The sequence below is a fragment of the Haliotis cracherodii genome, unplaced genomic scaffold, assembly GCF_022045235.1.
Source record: "Haliotis cracherodii isolate W230 unplaced genomic scaffold, xgHalCrac1.p SCAF_6, whole genome shotgun sequence".
NCBI lineage: Eukaryota > Metazoa > Mollusca > Gastropoda > Lepetellida > Haliotidae > Haliotis > Haliotis cracherodii.
In genome coordinates this window covers 61,138,299-61,152,774 of record NW_027266319.1, presented here as the reverse complement: position 1 = coordinate 61,152,774, position 14,476 = coordinate 61,138,299, and positions in this window count along the sequence as shown.

The window sequence follows — 14,476 nt, the reverse complement described above, 5'->3', positions numbered from 1 at the left end:
TCCTTCGATGTAAATGCTATCTAATTGCAATTGTGGGAAATCAATTTAACAGAATGCTAACACTGATTGTTACAGAAATGAAGCTCTTGGTTTATTATAAGCAGTGCCTATACATTTTATTTTTCATATTCTTATATAATCTGGACCCTTCTCCGAAATTGGCCTCGCCACAAGGGGAAGTATAACTCAACATGAACATAATTTCTATTATTCTGTCTTTCAACATCTTATTTCAAACTGAAGAAACAGCATGCACTGATAACTTTAAGAGGCGTTTTAGAAGCTGGGTTGGCAACTCTGTCTTCATGGAATAACATATGCAATTTAATAACACAGAAAAATATTATGAAATTTTCCTGAAAATAAATGCACAAGGCCAATCTGCTTGATGAAAATAACATAAATAAGGCGGACGGTGTAAAAGAAAATACGAGTTTTATTGCTCGAAATACTTAAATAACTTCAAATTATGATTTTTTTTGGCTGGAATTAGATTTTTGGAATTAGGTCCAATTTACGACGTCATGAATTTGCGAGCGTATGTCCGAATCTCTTGAAATGACATCATTTCGTTCTTCACTGTTTGCCATAAATGACTTTTCTCCCTAAAGGCACATAAGCAGTATTTACTTATCTGTTGATTCAATTTTCACACCCCCTAACATATGAATAAACCAGATTAGCTATTTTACGAGCGTTTCATGTGTAGCCGATTTTGCACTTAGTTCTGTAGCGGGGTTAGTGAGTGAGTGAGTATGGTTTTACGCCGCTTTTAGCAATATTCCCAGCAATATCACGGCGGGGACACCAGAAATGGGCTTAACACATTGTACCCATGTCGGGATTCGAAACCGGGTCTTCGGCGTGACGACCGAACGCTTCAATCACTAGGCTACCCGACCGCCCCTGTAGCGGGGTTAACTAAATATATATACATGTATATAAAAATTATAACTGAAAGTCCACCGATTCGCTTTCAATAAGGTGGTAAATATTGTTTACATTACGTTCATTTGTGACACGACACATCAGTATTCACATTTACCTTTTCATTGTGGAATTATAGAATTTAATAAACATAATGAATCAATAAAACATAGGGGTTAACACAATAAAAGCAAATGCAGAGAAAAGATAGCATGTTGATGATACGATTCCAGTTACTCAGCTTCAGTTTCCCTTTATTCATAAAGAAACCAACACCATATATGTACGAAAATACAAAAATATATACATAACGGGTGACAAAGTCACCGGTCCTTTCATATTAGATTACATAAACATAAAACCAATGTGGACTCATTTCTCATATATTTTGGCCTTTGGGTGATACAGTTCTCCAGAATTTAAATATATTTGGCCACAAGTAGTGTTTATTTGAATATATGGAGTTCTTTGTTTGGGAAGACAGTGAAATCCATCTCCTACTGAAGGTGAGTTCACACAGTGTTTCTCCTCTTGGTATATTCTGCCATCGGCAAGTCTCAACGCTTGCTTTCAGGGAGTAATATATAATTTTCAAAATTTGCTTGTTGCGTATAGTTTTTATATCCGACTTTTCCCCTAGTTTTGTATTAATTGACCCTTAAGTATCGGTTCAACCGTTGAGACAAGCCAGTTTGAAGAGCATATGTATGGTTTATCAAATATTTCAGCTAGTCCAACATCATTTAGTATCTGTTGAACAAACACAATCCTTAGGGAATTCAGATTGTCTGAGGTGATGTAGCGGTACAAAAAATGTGATCCTTTGTTTGAACCAAATTCGCAAGTCAGTCTGTTTTGGACATTTCGGCAAGTCGATTTGTGTCAATAACTTATTATACGTTTAGATACTGTAAGTTTGAACTGAAAGACTGAGTAAACGATACGTGCCGTTTGGGAACAATGAGAACCAGGTAACAGAACACACACACATACACACACACACACACACACACACACACACACACACACACACACAAACAAACTCCCCCCCCCCCCCCCCCCCCCCCCAAGACTCATTACGGGGCGGTCGGGTAGCCTAGTGGTTAAAGCGTTCGCTCGTCACGCCGAAGACCCGGGTTCGATTCCCGACATGGGTACAATGTGTGAAGCCCATTTCTGGTGTCCCCCGCCGTGATATTGCTGGAATATTGCTAAAAGCAGCGTAAAACCAAACTCACTCACTCACTCAAGACTCATTACGACAAACATGACAGGGTCCCAGTTTCACATAGGGGTCCATATGCATCCAATTCTTCTTTACTTGTTCTATTCATCATAAAAGCATCAGCTCTATGTACTTCTACACAAAGGGATTTGATCTGTATACGATAGTATATGATAACTGGATTTTAACAAGCGATGTCAACCACAACATACTTTTCTTTCTTTTTTGGAATATTTTTATTTCATTTCAGTGGACATAAATGTAACATTGGGGCATGGGGTATATAAGTGTAGCAATTCATAGAATCTTAAAACATGATCAGATATAGTTACGTACATATGTTGATTGACTGAGAAATTATAATAAGTAGGCTGATATATCCTTCCATTTTCTGTCTAATCATATGGTTGAAAAGATAGTTGTTTTTGTTGTCGCAAAAAAATTATCCAGCATGGTAATATGAATATCATATGCAAGTTTGGAGTTTAAGTACATTTCATTTTCTAACCAATATTCCTTTACAAAAACACACAACCACAAAACACTTCTCTGTCCTTGATTTTATATAAAATAGTGGTAGGTTTGTACACTGATCATAACTAAATAATAGTCTTACATTAATATGTCTGTGGTCTTGGTGAATGAGTGGTCTCCTCTCTGTAGCGATTGTAATGCTTCTTGATCTCAAACTTTTGATGTCGTCACTAATGTAATTAATACCGTAGCAGGCAGTGGTATTTACACGGGACAGAAAGGCATGTGTACCAACCCCTTTCAAATTACGTTGAATACCATAATATTTAAAATATATTACCATAAGTGACTTATTGGGTTCTCCAAATGTAAACTGTTATGGGGGATATAATACCATACCTTTACAAAGTTATATGACATTATCATATGGCCTGTTTTAGGTCATGGTTCGTGTATTTGGGCCCAATACACGAACCATGTATGTCCCGTATTGATGCAGTACATAAGCGATAAATTATGATAATGTGAACAGTGGATCTTCCTATTGTTTGCTTGTGGGGAAGGCGAAATGTTAGATAAAATAACTTCTTTCAGTGGCATTTAGAAGTTGGTGTGATGAAGTAAGACAAGTTCTATGGATCAACAACTTCTTTATTACAATTAGTGCTACGTTTCGGTGTAGATCCTAACACCTTCATCAAGCAAGATGATACTTTACATACTTAGATCAAATAGTTGGTTGGTTGGTTTGTTGTTTAACGCCGCACTCATCAATATTCAAGCTATATGACGGCGGTCTGTGACTAATTGAGTCTGGACCAGACAATCCAGTGATCGATAGCATAGGCATCGATCCACGCAGTTGGAATCGATGACATGCATCAACCAAGTCAGCGAGCCTGACCACCCGATCCCGTTAGTTTTACGACAAGATAGTCGCCTTTTACGGCAAGCATGGATTGCTGAAGACCTATTCTATCCCGGCTCTTCACGCGCCTGATCAAATAGCGTCATGTGAAGGTATCCTTAGGCCAACAAGAGAAACATATACTGGAAGTTTAGAATACACGGTTAACTAAGACATCTTGATTCAGTTTATACCATTCGAAAATACTTTTGATGTATTTTTTACTGTTTCTGCAGACGAAAAGGATTTCGTATTTTGAAGACATATTGGCATGTTGTACATTGAGATAGCCAGATTCGAAAATATGAGGGACAAATCTTTGCAATATATACAATTTTATTTACAAGCAAGATTACAATCACCTCTCAAGCAATGAAGGCTGTTGCAAAAGGATTTTACCCATAAATGAGTTAATGTACATTTTCAGGTGAGAATTTTCATGTTGTTGCCGTTTTATGATTCGAAGCAGATCTCCGATGTTCTTGCCCTCAGTCTGGTTCCTTCTGTCAACTCCCGTGTGACCTCTAGCATCAGTGTCGGAGATTTGTTTTATACTCCCACCCACTCTCTCGTCTGCCCCGGTCTGAGAGATCTGTTGGACGTCTTCATTTTCCTTCCCATCCGTATCTCTGGTAACGGAGACATTAGACGAACTTGTGAATATGCGGGTTGTCCTCGAGGCGAACATGTGTGGCAAGGTATCCATTGATGACCATTTTGCTATTTTGGAAACTGAGTCAAAATCTGTGTCACTTACTGTGTAAACATCGTCAACACTCAGAAACATACTTCGTCTTCTTCTCGTCAGTTTAAGTGGCAATTCATCCGCTGATGGTAACAATGTGGATCCAAACTCAACCTTTCCAACTGCTCTTTCGTCTGTGTCTCTAGCAGTGAAGACATCATCAACACTCGTAAACGTTCTTCTTCTCGTCATCTTCGATGGCTGAACATCCACAGCTCTCGAAACATCGCCAGGCATGTGGTCAAATTCATCTTTGTTTTGTTTCATCACCTCCATTTGTAGACGTCGATTCTCCTCCCTCAGTCTTACAAGAAGCCGTTTTTGTCCCTCTAGATCCAAGTCTAGTTCCTCTCCTGGAACGTCGTATTCGGCAAATGTCCCCCATTCGCCGCCTTGGATGTGTGTGCCGTTTGAGATCTCAGAGTGAACGGACGAAACTTCATTACTGAAATTGACATCTCTCCTTGGATGTTCTTCCATTGGGGACGATGCTCTTCGTCGATCCGGTGATGCTGATCGTGTTGTGATCGCAGGTCCACTGGTTTTCCTGTATTTCGATCGGAGAAAGTATAGAATGATTTTTAGAATCATCTTGATACAGTAAGTCACAAATCCACCCATCGTTTGACAATTTGGAACAGGATGGTTCAATGGTAATGCGAGCTGTGACGAGAACGGACCCACATCTTACGTTATATAGTGGTGGAAGTTTAACAAAGGTTGTCATCACAGCAGAGTCATGGGTGTCACATCGATCAGCTCATTATTTCAAGTAATGAATCCCGTAACAGTTCGTAGATTGAGCTTGTCTACTACAACTACTCCATACCCAATCAATCATGAACTAAAGCTCTGCTGTAATCACAACAACTGGTAGAGCTTGATATATCCAGTGACAAGCAATCTGTAGACAAAAGCCCATTCGCTGAGATACATGGAGACACCCAGATCGTGTTAAGGAATACCCTGTTATCACAATAGAGGCGTGGGAAAGGATGAAGATTAACAGGAATTAGTGATAAAGTGACGTGGCACCGGATGATTGGATGTTTTTACAACCTACATTGACAGGTATCTATTTCATTTTACGTCACATCATACCAATTGCGTTGTATTTTATTGTGTAATTGTTTATCACCTGAGTGAGTTATATTCTTGCTTAGTTATTGTCGTACTCGTCCCAACTTTTTTATTTTTTATAGTTTGCTTGCAACCAGTAACACTAAACTATTATGTCGCCTGAACAAATTTATCAAATACATATTCGATCAGTTAAAACGCTCATAACGAAAAGTCGATTATGTATGTCCATACGATTTTCTGTTCTTAGTTTACACCTTTACATTGGTATTGAATCACACTATTATCTTCATAATATTAATATATATTATGTGTACCGCTGTGAGTGGCTATGGTGAAATAAAGAACAAGAATATGCGAAGCTGTAGAAATACCAAATGGAGTAAAGCAAGGATGCTTGATGTCGCCGACCTTATGTGCAATGTACACAGAGCTCCAGATAACTTTTTGAGTAATTGAGTTTTTACTCCAGGGTTTCTATTTTAATTGGGTTATTACATTTTTTTATTGGGTAACCAATATTTGTTCACTCATCTATTCATCACTCTATTGGGGTTTTCCCAAAATTAGTGAACCTTTTGAGAATTAAAATAAATGAAATAATGTTTTAGATGTTTATAACTGTTCTAAATATATAGGCTTGACTCGGAAAGTAAATTAGCTACGTAATTGTGTTCTGGAAATTAGGTCCTTTGTACGCATGCTGGAAAAGCTTTATTGGGTTCTTATACATTTGAGGTTTTCATTTAATGCATGCATTTCTGTACTCAAGGTAATTGAAAGTAATTGGTTTTGAATATTGTTTTTATTTATTTTATTTTATTTTATTTTATTTTATTTTATTTTATTTTATTTTATTTTATTTTATTTTATTTTATTTTATTTTTATTATTTTTATTTTTTATTATTATTATTATTTTTTTTGTGGGGGGTACGCAAATACGCAGCTTATCTGTAGCTCTGATACAATAATGATCTCTCACGGGATATTAATAATCTAAACTGTGATATATATGTTTGTGACACTAACATTAGCATCTTGTTCTATGCAGATGATATTGTGATCCTCGTATCCATAAAGCAAAACCTACAAAAGATGTTGATTGGAGACTGAAGGCCAACTGCGACACGTGAAAGGTTTTATGAAGTAATATAATATAATTCGCTTCGTATAAAAAAAAAATCAAAGAACAATAAAAGCGTATTTATTTATGAGAATCGCCAATAAGTTCATACACCAACAGTTCGTTTATTTTCAATGCCGTAATTTTGAACAATGGCTGTAAACGACTAACAGCGAAAGTGCGGCGTCCTCAGAGACAATGACTTATGACTTCGAAACGGTAGGTTCACTATACATCCTGCATGATGTCAACAATGTGTTAATTTCATGAAATACTGTTTACAAACGCACATTAGTTATCGTTTAAAAACCAGTTGGAAGTAACAAATACTAAAATTTACCAAGGCATTGCTCGGGAGTTTGCGTAAAAAAATGGATTGCAAAATGAACAGGGATTGTCAATATTTTTACCTTATGCCATAGTAAGCATAGCAACCATAGGCATAGGCATGAGCACTTTTCAGCTGAATTGTCCTTCAGTGACATAGCAAAGCAGTTTGTAACCCCAGATGAAAGAAGATGATGTTACTTTGGATCATTCACACAACTTTTAAAGGGAAAAACGATCACTGAATTCTGATCGTTGATCGTTGATAAAGTCTCCCTACTTATATACCAAGATATATAAAAGTGTTATACGTTTGTCTTTTCAAGTTATATTTTATAACCCATATGGACTAAATGACCCTGTGCAATTTCTTTTTGACATTTGCACAATGAGCAATTAGTGATTCTCAAAGCTGATTCAAGTCAAACTGAATGAGGTCACTTTATAAATTAATTACTTCATACAGTACAACGTCAGATCTCGACGGGAGATAAGTGAGCAGCCTAGCTCATGAAAATAGTTTCTGCCGTTTTAGTCCTTCATCTATTGAAGATGAAACTCTTTGTATTATTGATTGTTCACATCTATTCAGATATTTTCAGATTTGCCAGTTTACTAAACTACACGTTTATGAAAACACAGTGTTCAGTGCAAACCGTTTTAATGCAAAACCACAACAGTCAAATACTGTTATTAGTAAGGTCATAAAAGGAGAACCATGGGTGTTATGATCTTCATTTGTAATATATAATTACTATCTATCTCTCAGCTATATGTAATATGTTGGTATATAAGTATAATTTGTTGTTCATATATGCATGAATAGATACGGCCAAGAAGTATCTATTGAATACTTGTATGTATATCCATTTGTAAATATACATGTGTTTATATGTATGTAGATTAGAGTGAGTGAGTGTGGTTTTACGCCGCTTTTAGCCATATTCCAGCAATATCACGGCGGGGGACACTAGAAATGGGCTTCACACATTGTACCCATGTCGGGAATCGAACCCTGGTCTTCGGCGTGACGAGCGAACGCTTTAACTACTAGGCTAGCCGACCGTCCCTGTAGGTTAGAAATGACTCTTGTATGCGTATCATTTTGCTGGTTAGAATTGGTCTTCAGCAATTCATGCTTGTAAGAAGTGACTATGCTTGTCTTAAGAGACGAATAACGTTGTACATATCATTGTATCCCAGTTCCGTAGATCGATGCTCATGATGTCAGTCACTGATCGTTGTTTAGTACAGACTTGATTATCTACATACCGACCACATAAAGATGGAATATTGCTGAGTGAGGCGTCATTTCCAATTCAAAACAAAGGATAAAGGATGCGAAGTAAGGGAAATGTTGTATGATAGAAGAAAAATGTCCTATGGGGATTTACATAAACTTTAAATTGGATAACAGGTTAATCTTTTGAAAGCCAGCAAAGAGCAATTTAATGTCAACAATGTATATGATTGTGTTTGTTTGTTTGTTGTTTAACGCCGCACTCAGTAATATTCAAGCCGTATGACGGCAGTCTGTAAATAATCGAGTCTGAACAAGACAATCCAGTGATACCGGTACTGACTGAAGTCCCGCATGGATCAGTGTTATAAGTTATGCCCTCTCTTTAAATTACAGAAACCTGAGATTCTTGGCTGTGCAGATGATCTTGTTCTATTGGCGTAATCAGATGATATTCTATCCCTCACGCTGGACATTCTGAATACCTTGTGTACAAGGAAAACAGGTTGGAAATCAGTCTAGACAAATAAGAAAATAGTTCGTTTTAGGATGCATCAGTTTCACAAAACAGTTGTTGTACTTACAACTGTTGTGGAAATAATTCCTCAAAAAGCAAGCACTGTAGTATGGTGCAGCTTTTTGTGGGACATAGGACCGGCCATCGGTGAGCACAGTTCAGCACAGAGCAATGCGGTATTTCCTAAGCGTGATGAGCTCTACACCGAAAGCTGCCGTTGTCTCCACCTATTGTTAGACAGGGAAAGGCCGTGTCCAGACAGTAGGACGCCTCGTGAACATGGAGAACAGTCGAATCAACAGAGGAAGTGTTTATATGGGCAGATGGTCCAGTGAAGAAGAAGATGAAGAACTGGAACAAAAGAGGGTGTAAGAAGTTTCGGGAACATCACCTGTCCCACCGTTTTAATAATATTGTAAGTTACTGTCAGCGTCATCTATGTCTGAAGAAGCTGCAGAAATGTGAAGTTTAACACTGAGTGGAAGCAAAGCTGGAGAAGGAAAGTGGACAACGAGGGAGGGGGGAAAAACAGCTACGTCTGTACGGAATGTTTTGAAAGCAGTTATGATTGTGGACAGTGTGGGCAATCTAATACGATTCGAAATACCAGTATGGTTTTGGCTGCGCTTTTAACAATATTCCAGCAAAATGACGGCGGGGGACACAAGAAATACCAGACGAACACTGGCGCAATTTAGATGTGGGCTTGCACCTTTTAGGGTCGAGACTGACACACGAGATAAAAGACTATGCGTTTACTGTAAAGTCAGTGTGAAACACATATTTTACTGCTCTGTCCACTGAACAACAGTCAGAATACCACATAAAAACACATATCATGAACTTGTGCCAAATTATAGTTCACTGTCTGATGAGAAAAAACATTGTGTGATTATATAAGTGCCAAAACCTGCAAGTATGATTTAGAAATAAGAAAGTTCGCTTTACATAGATAATTTTATGAAGGTTATATTACCACAATCTACGTGTTCTTTTCTCATTAAGGGCCATTTTAAACATATGTGCAAAGCTATGTTATAAGGCCTTATATTTTAACATAGTCTCCCATAACTCCGGAAATAGTGGCTTGTATATTTTATGTGTCTATTTACACGTTTATTTCTGCGTATATACATGATTAGGATTTGATGTGTGTGTAGCTGCTTGCGCTAGTCCGGTTTTACAGTACTTGCGCTTTGATAAGATGCCGCACTTTTAACATGAATACTCCACTCAGACACAGTATATTGACTCCGAGTCGACCAGTTCTTGTTTGAGCCCCTTAGTGCCGAGCCCCAGCCAGGGTAACAACAAGTATCATCTTTTAACGTCTTTGGTATGACGCGACCGAGGATTGAACCCGGGACCTTCCGCTCTCCGGGCGGACGCTTCACCATGATACCGGTCGATTGTCTTTAGGGGTATAATAAGGTTATTTGATGACAACACAAAGAATATTCTCATCGAGTGACCTGCCACTTGATATGTTCGTACGTCACAAAGATGAGATTAACACGTTTTTTTACATTTTTTAATGTATATTCTTACAGATCTTTCTCTGACAACCATTGTCACTGAGGAAGACTGTGACTAGAAACATTTGTTTGAAAATATCCTTTAGATTTGCATGACATAGTTTACCAAGGAGCAAAAGCTTTTGCTTATCAATGTATCCTGGTGTGGATATAACACCAATTGTGTCACTCACTATTTCATTAGACATACGCTTATTAAAGCCCTTGAATTTCTTACAGAAATAGCGTTGAGTGGTTTCAAGCATTTCATATTACTCTAAGGATAGTTTTCCCTAATAAATTACATCTATATAAGCCGTAGGGTAATATCACTCGTTGCCAGATGGGCACAGCGGCTATAGGCTCAAGTCCACCACTGTAGAGGCCCGAATCATGGTTTATATTTATCAATTTTCTCATTTTCACATACTAACCTCGTTGTCTTTACATACGTTTTAACAGTACTTATGTACACTCCAGCATAGACAGGGGGCACGGGTGGCCCAGTCGTCTAAGGCGCCGCGATTTGCTGTACAGAGTTGCGTCCCTTGGGCACGCCAGAAACCTATGATTGTGGGTTTGAATCCTGGTTTGCCCCGATTATGTTTCTAGGTTTGTCAACACCATACCCGTGCTCGTAGGTTTCACCGAAGTGGTAAACGTCTGAAACCTGCATCACTTCGGGCTTCCCTCCCACATGAAGCTGACATGCCGTGATATAACTGGAATACTGTTAAAAGCGGCGTAAAACCCAACTCACTCACTCACTCACTCCAGCATAGACAACTGCCTTACTTATGTACAGATGTTCCGGCGACACTGATTTGTTGTTACATATGCAAAAGTTAGGACAGCAATTTTGATCACTTTGTATTTCTGCTGCCATTCTGCCACGCTTAGCAGAATTTGAAGAACTGCGGTGTGTCATCTGCTAACAGGATTCCTGGGCATCGTACCTAAATCCAAACTGTAGAGGGTGGGGAAAGGCTACATTGTCGCATGCCCATTTTTCTATTCTGTCGAGAAGCATTCTTTCGAAGGACGGTACTTTGTGGACTGAAGTTTATGTTATGCCCCTGTAGTTAGATGGATCACTTTTACTTTGTCCTCGTCCTTGTATACTGGAAAGATCCCCATATGGACACAATGTTTGAAGCCTATTTGAGGTGTCGAGTGGGATGTAGATTATATATAATCAGAAACATGTAGTATCACTGAGTTCATAATAAATATTAATTCATTACCGATGATCCTTTTGGTAACTTTTCCTATTACCTACAGTGCGCTTTGCCTACAGTGTTAGTAAAAACTTCATGGTTCAGAGCATACAATATCCAAAACCTTCATCCCTTTACCGTATGGAACTTATCCATGCAATACAATGGTCAACAAACAAGGAATAATTTTATGCTTGTAGTTTATTGTATATATAACATTTATAAAAATGATATATTTAACACTTCTCAAACTCAAAGGATTTGCCTGAGCAGTTACATCTCAGAAAAGAACCCTGTTCAATTCTGTCAAAGCATTTTCAACATTGTACACCACAATCCCACATGACAAACTTCAGGAAAAACTTAAGTCTTTGATCCATGGAGTTTTGACCATAGATACAGTTACGTGTCTATCTGCAAAGGTTCAGGACAATTTGTCAAATTGAAATGAAATTAAATGCCATCTGAAGTTTACCGAGAACACAATATGTCAAATGCTGAACTTCCTCAACGATAATATCTATGTAACATGTTGGGGAAAAATATTTAGGCATTGTACGAAGACTTGTTCCTGACACCGGCAGTAGTGCATTTGCTAGGACAGCCAGCAGTAACACACTCCCTGTGGATGCATGTAAACCGTCTGTTTTTCAGTCTATACATGAAGCTATCAAGTAAGACCTGTCCCTCCATTCGCCGTGCGGTGGCCATCATGACTACATAAACATAACCATACTTAACCGTTTATTCACATGTTCCATATTAATTTATTTTTTGTTACGTGTGTTGGGTAGTTAATCAAGGTTGGTCAGTTAATCTTATTGTCTTATCTCTTACTAAGTTTGAAGTTCCTCTTATTCTTGTTCAATTTTGCCCATAACTAGCTTACTCACTGGTTTGACTATAAACGCAACTATTCCAGTCATTCTGCCAAGGATGATTAACTTTCGAAAACGCATAGAGTTCCCCTTTCATCTACTAGGTGTAGAGAAACTATATATACAACATGTTTCAAAGCAACTCACACGTTTAACTGCGGAGAGTAAAGAGGACCAGTCCACAATTAATGTAAGGGGTGCATTTTTCATAGTGTAGGAATACTGCACTTAAAACTAGCTTTACATGGAACCAGTCTCTATCTTCAACATATCACAACAATACCTATAATAAATAAATAAACAGAATCCATATTGTTCTCTAGAAAGGAGACGGTGCTTTCCCAGACCTATGAATGAGTTAGTTGGTTTTAACGCCGCTCTGGACAGTATTCACGGCATGTCAGCTTACTGTGGGACACTTTTGAGCGCGGGTATGGTGCTGAGAAATCTAGAACCAATCGGGGCGAAACCACGAGCATAGGTTTCTGGCTTGCCCAAGGGACTCACCTCTGCACAGCGAATTGCTGTAATGGATAGTGTGTCACACAATACAAGATGCGCAATACTGATTGCGTGAATACGCAATGCATGATTTAAAATACACCGGAAATAGGTTGACCCATGCAGCATGAATAATATGTAAGAGGGAAATAAAGAGAAAACAAAAAAACGTTTTCGAAAATTTATTATGAGGTCAACATGACACCGTAACTTTCTGTACTTCACACAAAAGTAAGTGGATTCATACATGAAATCTATTACACAAACATGTTTGACATTAACGACGTGACGTCCACAAAATGAGCACTACCTATACATGTAATAATTCGACCAAATAGATTTCTTTATGGTAAAGTTTCGCTGCAGATAGTTGGCAATGTGATCAGAGGGAATTAACAGATCTGTTGGTAATTATTGTCATTTGTCACCTTTTTTCGAGTACATGATAGCCAAAACACCATAAAACACTTTTAATTCTGGCAGTTGCAGTTGCAGTAAATCGGCCAAATGTTTCCAGTAATTCCCCTTGTGTAGATGTGGATAGTCCCAGCAGAAGGGGCTTCCGGACGAAAGGGGTTTCACTCAACCTGTATATCAGTGAGTGAAATGAACCATAATCTGAACCAGCTCCATTAAAACATCTAGTATATTATTAGCACTAGCTGCAAGGCATAGGGGAGGGAGGGGATAGGAGACAGGGGTGTGGTGTCGGGCTCTGTTCACTGTTGTCACTTTTCCAGTAAGTTCGGTCTGGTTTCGAGCACCATGTACATGACGTCGTTGATGTAGTTTTGCAGTCGGCTGTTTTCTTCTTTCTCTAGTTTGTGTTTCAGCTTCAGCTCCTCCAATACAACGTCGTCCATGTCGTCGCGCGTGTAGTCTTCTGATGTCGTTGTCAGTTGGGTACTGCTCATCGCCTGGCACACTGACGAGCTCCCTCTCTTGTGCTCCAGGCTTCTTTCTGCCAAATCTGTATGTTCGGTAGGTTGTGAGTTTCGTGACCCGACTTGCTTCTGTGACAGTTTTTCCCGGAGGGCCTTGTTTTCAGTACGGAGTCGCTCAATCTCAGCTGCAAATGAACAGATTTCAGGGGACTCGAAGTCAAACAGTGCATCTCCCTGACTTGAGGCGCTGTGTGAGTCAATCGAACACATGGAAGATCCGATTCCTGATGACAGAGAGAGTTTGGACGCCGAGGTGATGGAGGAGTCGGAGTCAGAGGTTCCACTCTTGTCTGCTGAAGTGCGCTTGCACAGACTCGACTTCCGATGATCCTTGACCCCGTTCATTTCAGATTTTACTCTCTTCTTCAGGAGACTCAGGATTAGCTTAAGGACAACGATAAGAATCGCCTTCGCATATTCATACAAATTTCCCATGATGTAACGAGCTGAGATTCAAACAAATTATCTGTCTGTCTGTTTGACGTTTCCAAAGAAGAATGGATGTTTCGGCAATATCTTTGTGAATATATATACACCCCTCGGGTAAAAGGATCATCTCAAACCACGCTAAATGTCATCGGCATCTTTACTCCGTCGTAATTAGAAATGTATAATGAGGCGTAATTACCGGGTGTTTGTACAACAGATTGGGACCAGCATCTCCATTGTCGGGTAGGTGTAATTTACATTGTCTGGCACATTGTCTGACGGACTGAAACACAAACACGACCATGCTCTTGCTGCATCTATCACAGGATTATCTATGTCTCTTGTTTACAGACGATTTCGGTGCTCTATGCTTCAATAGCATAATGACAACGTAAGGCGATTAGAGAATAGGTCTGACGCCTGGAGT